Here is a 16,053-nt window from a genome sequence, read left to right as displayed (position 1 = left end):
CACACAACTTATAACTAAATGAATTTGATGAACAAATGATGACCACCATACTCCTAAGGCCAAAGTGGCGCACACACACACACCATGATTTACTCACAAGTAAATATATCAAAATGTCATAATACAAAAACAATCTAAACTACTCAATATCTACACAATCAAGTCATTAAAACTACAATGGCAATTACATAAACAAGTTCACAAAATAAATCAAATCAAGCTACTACTATATAATCAATCTATGAAATCCATTCATGCTAGTATACTATAAGTTTCAAATCCATGATTTAAACAACATGGTATAAAATACACAATTAAATCCTTGACAAAGATTATCTAGAATTTCTATAAATTACACTAATGAAATCTCTAGATTTCAAAACATCACCTAATGAAACAAATTTAATACAAGTTAAAGATCATGTAAAAGCCTTAAACAATATAAAGCCCTAAGTTAATTTCATGCAATATACATCTAGATACAACCCTAGAATTCGAAATACATGCATACAATGTATATTAACCTCAAGAACACATTAAAACACTAAGGGTATAAACATACGACATCCCCTACCTCACTAGAGGATTGAACCTCTAGAATCCAAGGCAAATGAAAGCAAATGAAGAAACCGAGCAAAGGTGTTCTAGTAAAGGAAGTGAGGAAGATTTGGTCTTCAAGGTGGAAGACCAAAAACTCAAAGGAAGGGGGTTGAAAATCAGAAATGGAGGCTAGGGTTTCAGGGTTTATCAAAGTACCTCACTAGAGGATTGTTCCTCTAGAATCCAAGGCAAACGAAAGTAAATGGAGAAACTGAGAAAAGCTGTTCTAGAGAAGGAAGAGAAGGAACTTTTGTTTTCAAGGTGGAAGACCAAAATCCCAAGGGAAGGGGGTTAAATTTCATAAATGGAGACTAGGGTTTCAAGGTTTATCAATGGTGGTTTTTGTAAGGAAGACAACTATCTCGAACTTTTCCACTAACTAAATGCCTTTAAAAGTCAAATAAACTACACCAACACTAACTCTCTCACACACACGCACATCCACCCTCCACTTGTCACCATCTTAGGCCTCCTCACAAGAATCAATCTAGGCTTTACACTTGTCACTATCCTAAGGCAACAAGTGTTCCAATGGTAAGTCAACAAATTACCCCATAGAAAGTGACACTTGTCACTCTTTTCCCCATTTGCAAGTTAGTCACTCCACTAAATATCTCAAAGAATATTTGCTAAGAGGTCCCTAAGGCAAAATATCTCAAAATTTAATTACACAAATAACCCCAAAAAACAAAAATGTTTCCGAAGAAACTATGCATTCATACCCCTAGAAAATAAAAATAAATATAAACGAGCATACTTTTTTATAAAATTAAGACTTACGCAGGCAGTAAAAGATTAAATAACGTAATGTACGTGGTGCCGGAAATCGGTTCCGGACACCGAAACCTACCTCGGGGTCAACAAAACCCTAAGGCAACGCGCAAAAGAATAAAACAAATAAATAAATAAATAATAATAATAAAATTTTGTTAGAAAAAAAGAGAAAGACGACACGGATCAAAAATATATCATAGGAAGCGACCCAACACTACACCCCAATTGTTAGGCAATAAGGTTATATCGACAACCTCCCCAACCGGCACAATCTCACTCTTCCCGAGGTTGATCTTCAGCCCTGAAACTACTTGAAAGCAAACCATAACACATCTCAAGAATCTTAACTGCGACTTATCCGTGTCACAAAACAATGGTATCATCTGCAAACAAGAGGTGGAAAATCTCTAGCTAATTCGGGGAGTCCCTCCCCACTTTAAAGCCTCTGATGTAACCTAACTCCACACCCCTCCTTGCCAATCTACTAACAACCCCCATCACAAGGATGAATATGAATTGGGACAACGGATCCCTAACACAACTGTTACCCAAGAATTGACTCTAGAGGGGGGTGAATAGAGTCGATGGCCAATTTTGGCAATTTATCGATTTATAATTTCTGATAAAAAATCTAATCAATTATATAATAATCAAGATATGAAAGTAAACAATTTATAACATAATTGTAAAAGAGTAAGGGAAGAGAAATTGCAAACAATGACTCGGCGATTTTAGCGAGGTTCAGAAACTCCTAGTCCTCGGCTCAAGACCCCTCTTGAGACTTCCCAATCCACTATGGCTTTTCCTTACGGGTGGAGAGCAACCCTTTACATGAAGCAACTCCTTACTTCTCTTCCTTGCTAGGAGAACACCCTTCTCCTAGGCTTTCTTTGGGTCGCACCAACCCGGTGGGTCAAACCAACCCTTACAATAGATAGTAACAAGAACAATGAAGTACAAGAAATCTCTCAAAGATAGATGTACAAATTTTAGCTCACAACTAGAGTATTGATAAATATAAGTGAAGCTAAAACTCTATGAATGATATGGATGAGAGAAAATGATACAAGTGAAGAACAAAAGTTCTAATGAACTCAATAAGATCTCTCAAGTATAGAATAGAGCAAAAGCTCTATAAAGATTCAAATTAGAGCAAAAGCCCTTTGAATCCCTAGTTAAATCTCTCAAGGTTTGTATATGAGTGAATAAGAGAGATGAAGAGAAAAAGTGAGAACAAAAGCTCTCTAATGCAATATGATGTCTCTCAAATGGTGTGTGTTTATTTCTCAAAGTTTAGCCCATATTTATAGTGAGAGAAGGTCAATATAGTTGGTAGAGGTGAGGTATGCAATGACATCTGCAGAGAAATGAGGTATGCAATGACATACGGTATTCTATTTGGGTACTGTTCACATACGGTACTATTCATGATAATACTATTTATATGGTACTATTCACGTATACTGCTATTCACGTACAGTACTGTGCTGTCCAGAAAATGAAAAATGTTCAGTTGTATAGTATTATTCATATGGTTGTATAATACTATTCATATGGTACTGTTTACGTATACTACTATTCACGTACAATACTATTGTTGTCCAGAAAATGAAAATTGTTCCGTGGTCTGCTATTGGTTTCTGCACAAGACTATTTCACACAGCTTATTTCTATTGAAAATATTTAAGTAAATGTCTTTACTATTTTTAGATGTTCATTTACTTTAAGTTTATAATGTAAATAAGGAAGTACCCCCCATTTGGTTTCAATAAAAAAATATAAGAAAATTGAAATCCAACTAAATCAAAATGTAGAAATTCGGTTTTAGTACAAATTAGGGTTCCCGACAGTTTTGGTAAAACTTGATCCTCCGTGTAGGCTAATGTAGAATTAATGAAAAAATCCTATAAAATCAGTTTAGGCTATTTAAAGTGTAAGGAGTTATTACCGGGGAAAATTATTTTGAAATAATCATTATTTCAAATATCCATTTTTCTCACTTAGCCATTTTTCATACTTAGCCAAAAACACAGTTTTTCATGAGGCGTATTCTAAGGTCCTAAAGTCCGTTACCAAGTCATGGTGATGAAGTCTTCTATAGATGAGCAATATAAGTTCTAAGCCTTAACCTTTACTCTCTAGAGACCAAAGTGAATCATTTAATTGATATGCATGGTCCTACCATTCTAGCACAAGTGTTGAGTTCTTTCAAATCTTAAGGAAGCTTGAAGTAACTCATTCTTTAGCAAAGACTCCATATGTCAATTATATATGAATAAAGTGCATAGTCTATTGTTAATGGATATAAGAACATATGAATGATGAATGATATGCATGGTCCTATAGAGATGAGCTTCAAGTAGATTCATAAATAAATTGACAATGAATCCTAAACACTCACCAACCTATCTACCCCTATCTTCATGCTTTGTCCACGATCGTGTAGGCTTTGAGATAGTCTTGCTTTCTTCCTTTCTTAGAGCTACTTTCTTGCTCGTTGTAGTCCATGCTATATTTCCTTGCAACTTCAAGTCTTCTTTGTATCTATTTCTTTCCTTGATGTGATCTTGAGGTATTTGAATACTTTGAATGATGTTTATGATTTTCATTAAGGTTCTTCTTTGAATGTAAATCATCTATAACACTCAATGTGAACATTAGTCCTTAAACACCATTAATGGTTTGTTATCATCAAAACACATAGATTGTCCTTGGATGGAATCCTTATGGTCAACAACAACCCTCGAGAACTGTCAAAGAATCCATCCGGAGATCCATTGATCAACATCGAGAATCACATTGTAGATATACAAAACCATATCCATCTCCTCCAAGTATCTCCGAACCCCATCCTCTCCACGACAGACAACAAAACAAAACCTCCAACTAACATGGTCATAAGTATTCTCTATGTGCAGCTTGCACACCACTCCTGAAGCCTCGCTAGACAACCTATAGTCCACACACTCACTAGCAATCAAGACAAAATCCAGAATTTGTCTTCTCCAACAAATGCATCCTAACACTCCGAAATCACCTCATCAATGACTCCTCTTAGGTGTAGAGCTAAGACTTTGGCTACTAGCTTGTACAAGCTCTCCACCAAGTAATAGCCCTAAAGTCCTTCACGTCCGCAGCACTACCCTTCTTGAGAATGAGGGCAACAAGGGAAGCATTCCAGCTCTTCTCAAAACTACCGTGAGTGTGTAAGTGATGGAGCCCGCCATAATGTCTCCTCTAACCACTTCCCAGGAAGAACCCCATCGTGAAGCCATCTCGTTTGTGTGCCTTATCCCCACTGTAGCTATTCAATGCCGCCAAAACCTCCTCTTCCCCAAACAGCCTCTGTAACTCCTATCTGCCTGCCTCCAAGATGCAATCAAACTCTAAGCTGTCTAACTGAGGTCTCCAACAAGCTCCCTCGGTGTACAACCTCCAATAGTAAGACGTTATAGCCCTACAAACGTCCTCCTCCTTTGAGCCTCTCAGGAACCAAAACTAGATTTATTGGAAGAATGAAAGGTTAGGAAGCCTTACTTAAAAAAAACTAAACTTTTTCAAAACCAGTAGACAGGCAGGACTTGTTGCATCTAAGAACCCACTAAAATTACAAATGTTTTTCAAGCTATACTAAAATAACTAGTGTTTTGCAAATAAAATATTATGTTTTACTTGAAGTATCATTTTGTTTGGATACATCAGATAGGAATCACAAGCCATCTAGTTTTGAGGCAGAGGATGAATGGGGGTTGAGTCAGTTGAGCTGTGAGCAAGACTTTTTTGATAGTTTTTTCACTAGTTTATGTTGGGAAAGGAAACATAACAAGTTCCTTCAAGTCTAACTCAAATAACTGTAACTGCCAAGAGAGGTATAGGTCGATGTGGAAAATCGCGCATGTAATAAATGTGCCAAAGAAGAAAAGAACATACTTTTTAATTGGTAAATATCAGCAAAATGCACCAATTCGACTGTATTGGATTGTATGATCAATAAAAAATAACAAAAGATCACCCACAATGTGCATGTTAAAACATAAAATCAGAAATAGATAAACTATATTCTTCTCTAACAACAATTTTTTTAAAAAAGAGAAAAACAAAATAGTTTGGTTACATTGTACTACTCATGAAGTACATAAACTCTCAATAAAAAAGAAAACAAAATCGTTACATCCTAGAGTTGTCAATTGACACTTTAACAGTTGCTGAATGTTATTTTTGTGATCAAACAAACATCCAAGATGTCTGCATGCCTCAACGTGAATGAATAAATCAAGCATGTCATCAGAAATAAGACCTACTGATCTACTAGTATAAATGAGAAGAAACTGCAATATCATAAAAAAAACACAATTCACATAGTTTTTCTGTAATTCATTGCAAAAAGATAAGAATGGAAGTACAAAGAACCTGAATACAATCATGGGTAGTCAATTTCGTCCAAGATGTCGGTAAACCCTCCCCGAAGTCCATAGCTGACTGTGTTAAACAAGCGCGCAAGCCCAGTAACTCCACTGCCCTCACCATTTCTGATACATGCTGTCCTCCTGCTTCTGCAAAGCAGGTCACCTGATTCAGCACATCACAAACCCAAACCATTTGCATTTTAATAAATCAAAACAAGAATCCATCCAGCATTAATTAGCTTGTGATCATTAATAATACTCACACCAGAGTGTATGAGTTCGATTCCACAAAGCAAAGTGGAGATGTATGAATCTTCCTCGGTCATGTTGGACTCGTAAGGCCAAATGCGATGGTGCAACCAAGTTATCAAATCAACGTCATTGGCTATCCCTCTAGCGAGCTGTTGAGAAGTATGAACGTGTGTGTTGATGAACCCTGTATATGTAACCACAACAAACGGAGGGAAGTCACAAATACATCAAATCAAATGACAAGTTTCTGTGCCGTTAATCTAAGTAAAAATTTGTCCCAATTTTTCAACCATTTGTGTACAACTGTAAAGAAGATATATGCAAACACACATTTTTTTGAAGTTTCAAGCAAACGGGTACATGAATATATAAATCTGTGTGTAGACCCTAGAGACAGAGAGGAAGAACAAGGGCTAAGTTTCCGTATCTTCAATGTAATTAAAAAAATTGTCCTAATTTTTCAACCATATGTGAACAATTAATTTTTCACACATATATATACACACACAGGAACATAAATCTATGTGTAGACTAAAAAATTCCAAAGGATTTGATTTCTACTGAGAACTGTTCCCAATCAAAGCAAATTTGATGACCAAAGGGTAATCTTTTTAGATATTCTTATATGTGTACATGAATATATGTGTGTGTGGAGAGAGATGGTAACTACTAACCAGGGACTAGGATTTGGCAGAGAAATGGTGGAGGATGTGAGAGGATTGATCGATGGCTTTGATTTCATCGTTTTCAATTACGATACCGCCGTTTCGGAACACTCGGCTTTGGGGGTCCATAGTGACGATGAAGGCATTGTGTAATAGTACCGTCACTGAGCTCTTCTTCTCCGCCTCCATTACTACCGACTCACCGTACTCTGTTCGTTTGTTCTTCTTCAAACTCACCAACCCACCACCACCGTATGAGTGTATGACTCTCTCTATCTGTGTGAACGAGCCAACTCGCTCTGTTTTGGACGTTTGTCCCATTTCTAAGTCAACAATTGGCAAGAAAATTTCAAGCAGACGTCTGAAAATTAGTATATGTTAAAAAAAACCTTGAGCAGAGGAGCATCATCGGAGCCTCACCGGACTGTTATGCCCTAACGGCATTTGCAATTTCAGTTGGCAATTGAAAATTCGGGATCATTGTCATGGTCTGTACATATTACTTAGTGTAAGGAATTTTTATAAAAAATATAGGGTAAAGTGTATTAAATCCCTAGATTATTGGGGTATGTGTAAGAAACCCTGAATTATAAAAATTATAAAAAAATTCTTAAACTATTGGGGTATGTGCAAGAAATCCCCCGAACTATAAAAGTTGTAAAAAACCCCTTGAACTATTAGGGTATGTGCAAAAAACCTCCCTGAACTATATATATTTTTGCAGTTTATCCCATCCACGCAAATTGATTGACTGAAATGGACGATGAAGCAGAGGAATTTGTTGCTGGGATCGGTGGGTCTCCTGTCGTAGCTCGATCATAGCCGTTGCACCACTAGCCAGATCCGTCGGCCATATATATCGCACTTCTCTGCACCGTTGTGTCAGCCCATCGCCGTCACCGCCTTGCCCGCCGTTCAGCTCACCTTGCTCACCGGTCCATTCCACCATCCATTCCAATCTCACCGGCCCATTCCGCCATCTCCATAGCTGAGCACATCGCCGTCCGTGTTTCGAGCACATAGCCGTCTGCAGTTCACCGCCGAGCCCCCTTGAGCTCGCCGCCGCCTCCACAGTTCACGGCCGAGTCAATCGAGCTCTCATCACAGCTGAGTCCTCCGAGCACAAGCCGCCATCATCCGAGATCGAGCCATCCCGCCGACCTCGGATTTCTTTAGTCTTTTCTCTCTCTTTCTAGCTCTCAGTGTTGGGTTGTGTTGGGTGAAAGACATCTTTTGACAGAAAAAAAAAGTAAGAAGTGTATAAGTTAAAATGACGCAGTGTACGTGTTATAAGGGTAAACTGGTCTTTCAAAATTTTCGGTACCGAAAGTTGATGTTATGGGGATAAATTGCAACAAAATCATAGTTTAGGGGGGTAAATTGCAACAAAATCATAGTTCAGGGGGGTAAATTGCAACAAAATCATAGTTCAGGGGGGTTTTTTGTAGTTTAGGGGGGTTTCTTGCAAATGATCAATAGTTCAAGGGGGTAAATTGCAACAAAATCATAGTTCAGGGGAGTTTCTTGCAAATGACCAATAGTTCAGGGGGGTTTAATACACTTTACCCAAAAATATATAATATTTTCGTTTGACAGGTTCCAATTTTCTTTACGCGGAATGCTTATTGCAGTCGCCAAATGATTGTCTATTCATAGTGGTAATTAGATTTGGTTAGTTTTATATGGATTAATTATTTTAAGTTTTTATTTTTACGAAACTCTACTAACATTATTTTTTAGACAAAATACTTTTTTTAAATTATGTCTTTCATTTTATCTCTTCTTTTAATCTATTCATGTAGGGATGTGTGCGCATATGTATATATATAAAATAAAAAGTAAGATATGATAATCCATTCATAAGAATTGGATTCTGAAAAAAAACAAAATTATTTTTATATACGTATATATTTCTTTTTTGGTGAATGAATTATTTTCTTCTTTTATTTCCTTTCTTTTTTTAAGATCCATTTATACAAGGATAGCTGTAAAAATAAAAAATAAAAACAAAAAGAAATATATATATATATATATATATATATATATATATATAGGAAAAAAAAAAAACAAAAAAGGAAAAAATATATAATGGATTTTTTTTTTTACCTTTTTTTTTTATTCTTTTTAGATTTTTTTTTCTCTCTCTCACTCTCTTCTTCTTTTTTTTTTTTTTTTCTTCCTTTTATTATTATTTTTCGAATTCATCCATCTCTTGTGAATGAATTATCTTATCTATATTTTTTTCCTTTTTCAGAATCCATTCACATAACCACACATCCTTGATTAAGAGGAGAGAAGAAGAGAAGAATAAAGATTTGATAATTTAAAATGGTATTTTTGTCTAAAGAGTAATGTTAGTAGAGTCCCATAAAAATAGAAATTCAAATAATTAATGCATTTAAAATTAACCAATTTTAACTGCGACCGTGAATGGACAGTTGCTTGTGCTACTGCAATTAGCACTCCTTTTTATCCAATAAGTTAATGATGCTGAATAAGTTAATGATGCAGAACAGCATCATCGTTTCGAAAAGTCGGCTACCGATAATACCGAGAAATTATTAAATGGTCCTGATATATTTGACACTTAGTGGACTAATTCAATGAGAACTTTCTGATCATAAAACTTTATAATTTATTAATACACTCTTGTAGCGCCATTTTCTCAATCTTAGAGTCTATATTTAACTAATCCACCAAGTGTTAATGGTTCATGGCCATTTAATAATTTCTCTGATCTACCAGGGGATGTGAGTATCATATGCAGTGACCTAACCTTATGTAGGGCCACCTAGTGTGGCTCGGAATTTCCTTAAACACTAATCGTGAATTCACCATTAAGTTCCACCCACAGCTTCATATATGGTCGACAATAATAACATACAATCAAATCTCTCCCAAAAATCAGTATGGCCGTCAATTTCTTCATCTCTGGTTTGTGTTTTTTTTTTTTTTTTTAATTATTTATTTTTAACTAATAATTAATTGTACTTCTATCTAAGAAAATATTATGAAGTCTTATTTTAAATATAAATAATTATTTTATTAAACGTAATAATTCATCATTTTACTATTTCTTTACTAAAAATAAATATTATCAAAAACAAATTCATTTAGTATTTGAAATCATAAGAATAGTTTTGTTATGTATAATCAAAATCTTTTAACTTTCAAGCTATCCAAATTAACAAACTAATATTTTACTACAATTTCTTGAATAAATTTTCATGCTAATCAAATATGAAATATATGATAAAAAATTACTTTTCTTTTCATTCAATTCATTTTTTTTTTCTTTTCTTTCATTTCTTACTTATTTCCATCTAAGCAAACGGAGCCTTACTATTTCAAAATAGTCATATACCTTATACTAGAAAAACTATCTAGAACATTCATTACTTTCTAAAAATCCATCATATCACCTCTGTTCCATTTATTCGTGGTTGGTTAGAAAGTAACGGAATGCCAACTTTTTAAATATTATATGACCAAAATGCCATTTTAAAGACATTCATTACTTTCTATAAAACTCCATCATATCACCTTGTTCCATTTATTTGTGGTTAAAAAGTAGCGAAATGCCAACTTTTTAAATATTATATGACCAAAATGCCATTTTAAATCTTTAATGACCAAGATGTAAGGGTTAGTTAAAGCTTATTTTGATCATTATTATCATGTTTTGTTAAAGCTTATAGATTTGTTGAATTATAATTTTTTATTTTTTAAAAAAAAATTTCAACATGGTAACTGATAAGGAAAAATAAACCTATTTTGACATAACGATAGAGCCAACCAAGTGTTGACTAGCCGCCAAATCTTTTCGATGATCAACGATAATATTTTATTATTAGAGGTAACGATTTCCATGGATAAGAATGATGACAAATCTTATGCAAGATAAGATTTCCATGGGAATGATGACAAATCTTATCAATAATAAGATTTCCATTGGATAAGTCCCATAGGATGAGGATGATGAAATTCCCTTATCAAAAATAAGGGAAACAATGATAAATAGGACGACGACTCGGGAATAAGGGACAACGAACTTGACAGTCGGAGAGCTCTTGGCAGGTACCACACTGGTGCCGTCAAGGTTCATCGATCTTCTCCTCTCTTCCTTGCAGGAAAATGGTGTCGTATCGGACCGGGTGAATTTCACCCTCAACAGTTGGCGCCGTCTGTGGGAACGACGATTCCTTTGAATCAATTAATTACTCTGTTGGGTATATACGTTTGTAGTCCGGTATAGTTACCGAAGGAACACCGTCGTAGGGATCTGGTCAAAGGGTAGAGTCGGGTGAAAACCTGAACGTCCCAAATGATCTGACACGGCTTGCAGCGTTGGAACTGCAGGTCCAAACTCTGAGTCAGGGTATAGACCAGTTGATCCAGCAAAATGCAGCAATCCTGCAATATCTTGTTCCACCGGTTCAACAAAACTTGCTACGACAAGATCTCTCAAATCCAAACAGAGGGAATGGGAATCTTGAAGAGCAAGATAATCATCTCTCCCAAAATGAGACTGAAGTGGAACAAAGCCAGGTGGGAACCCGACATAGAGAGGTGGTCCACCCATCTCTCCCACGGAGTTCCCGACCTCCTGAAAACACAGTCTTCTGTCTTAAGGAAAAGACAAAGAAAGTTACCTATCTCGACCTGCAGATCGAGGATCTCAAGGGGAAAATGGAAGATGTAATGTAGGCTCTGAAAGGGAAAGGTCCTGCCGCCGTAGATGACCTGGTACAAAGGACCAACTTGCCGTTCAGTCCCACCGTTATGAAATGTCCACTACCTAGCAAGTTCAGGATGCCCTCGTTCGAAAGCTTCGATGGGACCAAAGATCCCCTCGATCACCTGGAAACTTTTCAAGCTCTTATGCATTTACACGTAGTGCCAGACGAAATCATGTGCCGAGCTTTTCCCACTACACTTGAGGGATCAGCAAGAGTTTGGTTCAACAAGCTAAAGCCAGGAACCATCAACACCTTTGAAGAACTGAGTAAGCAGTTTGTGAGCCACTTCATTACAGGTCAGAGGTATAGGAGGTCAGCTACCTACCTGTTTATCGTGGAGCAACAAAAGAAAGAGTCGATTTGGGAATACATCACCCGATTCAACGCAGAGATGTTACAGGTAGAAGAGGTGGACGACAAGTTAGCTTTGACCGCTTTCATAGGAGGACTCCAAACCTCCTGATTCTTGTTCTCCTTATCAAAAGAACCTCCCACCAACATGATAGAGTTGCTGATCAGAGCGCAAAAACACATCAATGCTGAAGACACCATGAGTGAAGAAGGAGATGACAAGAAGAGGCCAGCCCCTGTCACCAGGAATGAATATAATACCAAATATAAGAGATCTTTCTTCATCCAAAGCGATAGCACATATCATGAGAAGGACTCAGATGAGTATACCGACTAGAAATTGTCTTACGGCTGGAATTAGCCTTATCAAGTCATTCACAATAAAGACTGGGGCCATCTTAGTTAATCATTTTAAATGGAGGGTAGCTCCCTCACGTGTTATTTTGTTTTTAATAAGCCTTGAGGCAATGATGGTCTTTAATAAAATTCTTTTCAGTTGCCTTGACTCTTGGTCAATTATCTTTATACGTTCAGTATCGCCGTACTCTAAGGGATAGTAAATGAGTGTCCTGTATTACAAAGACCCGGGCTGAGTGAATCCCGTAATCCGTATCCCCGTACTATAAGGGATAGTAAATGAGTGCCTTGTATTACAAGGACCCGGGCTGAGTGAATCCCGTAATCCGTATCCCCGTACTATAAGGGATAGTAAATGAGTGTCCTTTATTAAAAGGACCCGGGCTGAGTGAATCTCGTAATCCGTATCCCCGTATTGTAAGGGATAGTAAATGAGTATCCTGTATTACAAGGACCCGGGCTGAGTGAATCCCGTAATTCGTATCCCCGTACTATAAGGGATAGTAAATGAGTGTCCTGTATTAAAAGGACCCGGGTTGAGTGAATCCCGTAATCCGTATCCCCGTACTATAAGGGATGGTAAATGAGTGTCCTGTATTACAAGAACCCGGACTAAATGAATTCCGTAATCCATATCCCCATAATATAAGGGATCATAAATGAGTGTCATGTACTACAAGGACCCTCAGCCCTTACAATAAGGGATAATAAATAAAAATCCCTTACTAAAGGGGTGAGCTGAGTAAAGCTCGTAAAATTTAATTCCCTTATTAAAGGAGTGACGATTTGAGTAAAACTAGTACCTAGGGGCAGAGTACCCAAAGGTACTAAAGATAGTACCCAGAGGCAGAGCACCCCAGGAGAAGATTACCCAAAGGTACTAAATATACCCAGGGGTAGAGTACCCAAGGGTACTAAGAATAGTACCCAGGGCAGAGTACCTAAGGGAAGTGTACCAAAAAAAAAAAGTACAGTTCATATGAATAGTACTCGTGGGTACTGTTCCCAGGGCAGGAAAAAAAAAAAGTTGTTTATATGAATAGTACCTGCGGGAATAGTACGCGCAGGTATTATGCCCAGGGCAGGAAAAAAAAATTATTATTATTATTCTACTGTTCATATGAACAGTACCTGCGGGTACCGTTCCCAGGGCAGAAAAAAAAAAAATTTATTCTACTATTCGGTGATCAACAATAATATTTTATTATTAGAGGTAACGATTTCCATGGATAAGAATGATGACAAATCTTATGCGGGATAAGATTTCCATAGGGATGATGACAAATCTTATCAAAGATAAGATTTCCATTGGATAAGTCCCATGGGATGAGGATGATGAAATTCCCTTATCGAGAATAAGGGAAGCGACGATAAATAGGACGACGACTCGGGAATACGGGACGACAAAAAAACTATTATTAAATTCCCGCCTTCTTTTTAGACCTTCGGTGACTAACTTGACCATCGGAGAGCCCTTGGCAGGCACCACACCGGTGCCCTCAAGGTTCATTGATCTTCTTCTCTCTTTCTTGTAGGAAAACGGTGTCGTATCGGACCGCGTGAATTTCACCCTCAACAGTAACAATGATATATCTTTGCCAAAGTGGAATCAAAGTATTTAAAAAAACAAAATTCAAAGATTAAAATTATTGAAAATTTGAAACAATGTTAAAGTAAAAACTATTTTCTTTCTCATATTAGTTTTTCATATATTTATTTAGGTCTTTCATAACTAATAGCAAAACTCAGAACTAATAGCAAAAATAATCATCAAAAATGCAAAAATAATACCAAGAGAGTGTGAATCAGTCTGGTGCCATATTAGAGAGATTTCTGGAGGGGAATAACAGGAACTTTTCAACAATTACTTGAAGTAGATTTTCATCTGTTCAATTTGAATATTGTTGACTACCATGCGCCGGTCAACAAGTTCATTGTCACGCCCCAAATTTATAAGGCACGATAAATTATGATATAAAAAGAAATTAGGACAACAATCCTTGTTAGAACAAAATTCTGCTCAGTGCCTAATTAAAAATTCGTAAAAAATTCGATTTTAATCGAAACAAGGCAAACTAAAATAGACTCAAAGGTTAACGTGACCAAATCAATCCCCGCAGATGAAACTTCGCCAATGAAACCAGTTTTTAGATTGAAGATCAGCCATAATGATTGAACTGAAATCCGATGGTGTAACAAACTTTAACCATGATGGAAAATTACAGAGCTAACAAAATTGAGAGGCCTTGGATTTTAGGAACTAGACCAAAAGGACTATAGACCTGGAAATTTTAATAATTATCTAAAGTTAGAAGGTGACACAAATAAAATTTTCAAAACTGGTTTACAAACAATGGAAATGAGTTGGACAACAGCCACTATGAGATTTTTATAAAAATCATCACCTGCCCAATGATCCTCAAATTTTTCTAAGAACAATTAGACCAATAAGGCTACATATGGCAAAAGTTTTGTAGCATTTAGAGTACATCAACTCTATAAACAAAATTTAAAATTTATTCTAACACGTTCAACAAAGCTAGGAGCAGGCACTCTACGTAAACTCATTCCACAATGAGCAGGAAACTATTTTTTTTTTAGCTAGACAATACAAACATAATCTATTCAATCCATTTTACACAAAACACTTTCCCTTTCTATTCCAAACAAGATTATGCAATAACCAAGGTCAAGGAAAATCATGTTAGCACCTCACTATGCTAAGAACATGCTGACATTTACATACTAAGGTCTCTTGTAAGATAAGTTCAACCTGTTTTACACAAAAGAGCAAAACCATTAGACAACTGTTATTATTATTATTTAAAAAAAAAAAAAATATTTTGGCAACATAAGGTAGTTAAACAAGTTTTTATATAATTATTCCCTAAATATCATACAAAAAAAAATAAAAATTCAAATTATCAAACCAATCCGTAATAAAAATGTTGCTCACACAAGTATTTTCATCTCCAGTAATGAAGATCCACTCCTTCCACCTTGACCTCCATGGGGAGGTTCATTCCTTGCTTCCCTCACCACTCAATAAGAATCGAACACACAAGACGAAAGAAATAATGAAAGATAACTTATAAGAACACTAACAAGATAGAGATTAATTGGGATTGTAATTCTTAATCTCAAGAAGTGCTAAGAGTTATTTTAGAGTCTCATTTTCTTTAGAGATTTTGCTCCACCAATTTCTAAACAAGCAAGATGACATAAAATAAAATAAAATAAAATTGATTTGAGCTTATTAATTTTGAAACAAAATTTCACCTACAACCTGCTACTTTAAAATTGAAATCATGTAGAAATTTGGATGGATCCATATTAATTAGTAGACAATGAATCACATTATCATATTGAAACTTTTTTTTTCTTTTTTTCAAAATTTGTCCGTACTACTCATTTCAATCCATTACTTCCAAATATCTTTGAAATAAATGATGAGTGCTGAAAAGTGCGTATTTAAACCCCTTAAGCTTAGGCATTCTAGTATCCTTATTTATCTCACTTTACCGTCTTAGATTGATTTCGTGTTATTTTCATTTTCAGGCACTTATCCCGAAAATAAGCTAACTCAGCCAAATAAGAGAAGAAATGAAGCAATTCTGGGATGAATCAAAGAAAGGAGCCAAGTGGAAGCAAAAGGAAGAAAAAGGTGGAATTCAACATCTTCGATCGATCTCAGATCAAGGTTCGATCGATCCAATATGATCGATCTCAGCACTTTAAGATGGATCAGAGCCATGATGACATTTTCAGAGATCTCAAAAGTTCGATCGATCGAACTACTTTGTCCTTATCCAAATGATTGATCTTATGTAGTTGTACCATCCTACCAACCACTTTTGTCCTTTTCCCAAAAATATTTTCAAAATATCTCAGATTTTTTTTTATCCAAAA

The 16,053-nt window shown here is 36.0% G+C and overlaps 1 pseudogene; it reads right to left on the bottom strand.

The window, feature by feature from the left end:
* The window catches only part of LOC132303397 (uncharacterized), a 35,239-nt pseudogene extending 28,045 nt beyond the window's left edge, over positions 1–7,194 (bottom strand).
* Between the last annotated feature and the right edge of the window lie 8,859 nt (positions 7,195–16,053).

This window comes from Cornus florida, unplaced genomic scaffold, assembly GCF_030987335.1.
Source record: "Cornus florida cultivar Cherokee Brave unplaced genomic scaffold, ASM3098733v1 CherokeeBrave_3.0.0_Hap2_Chr04, whole genome shotgun sequence".
NCBI classification, from domain to species: Eukaryota; Viridiplantae; Streptophyta; class Magnoliopsida; order Cornales; family Cornaceae; genus Cornus; species Cornus florida.
Note: the sequence above shows the minus strand (reverse complement) of the source record. Positions and strands in the feature narration are given on the sequence as shown.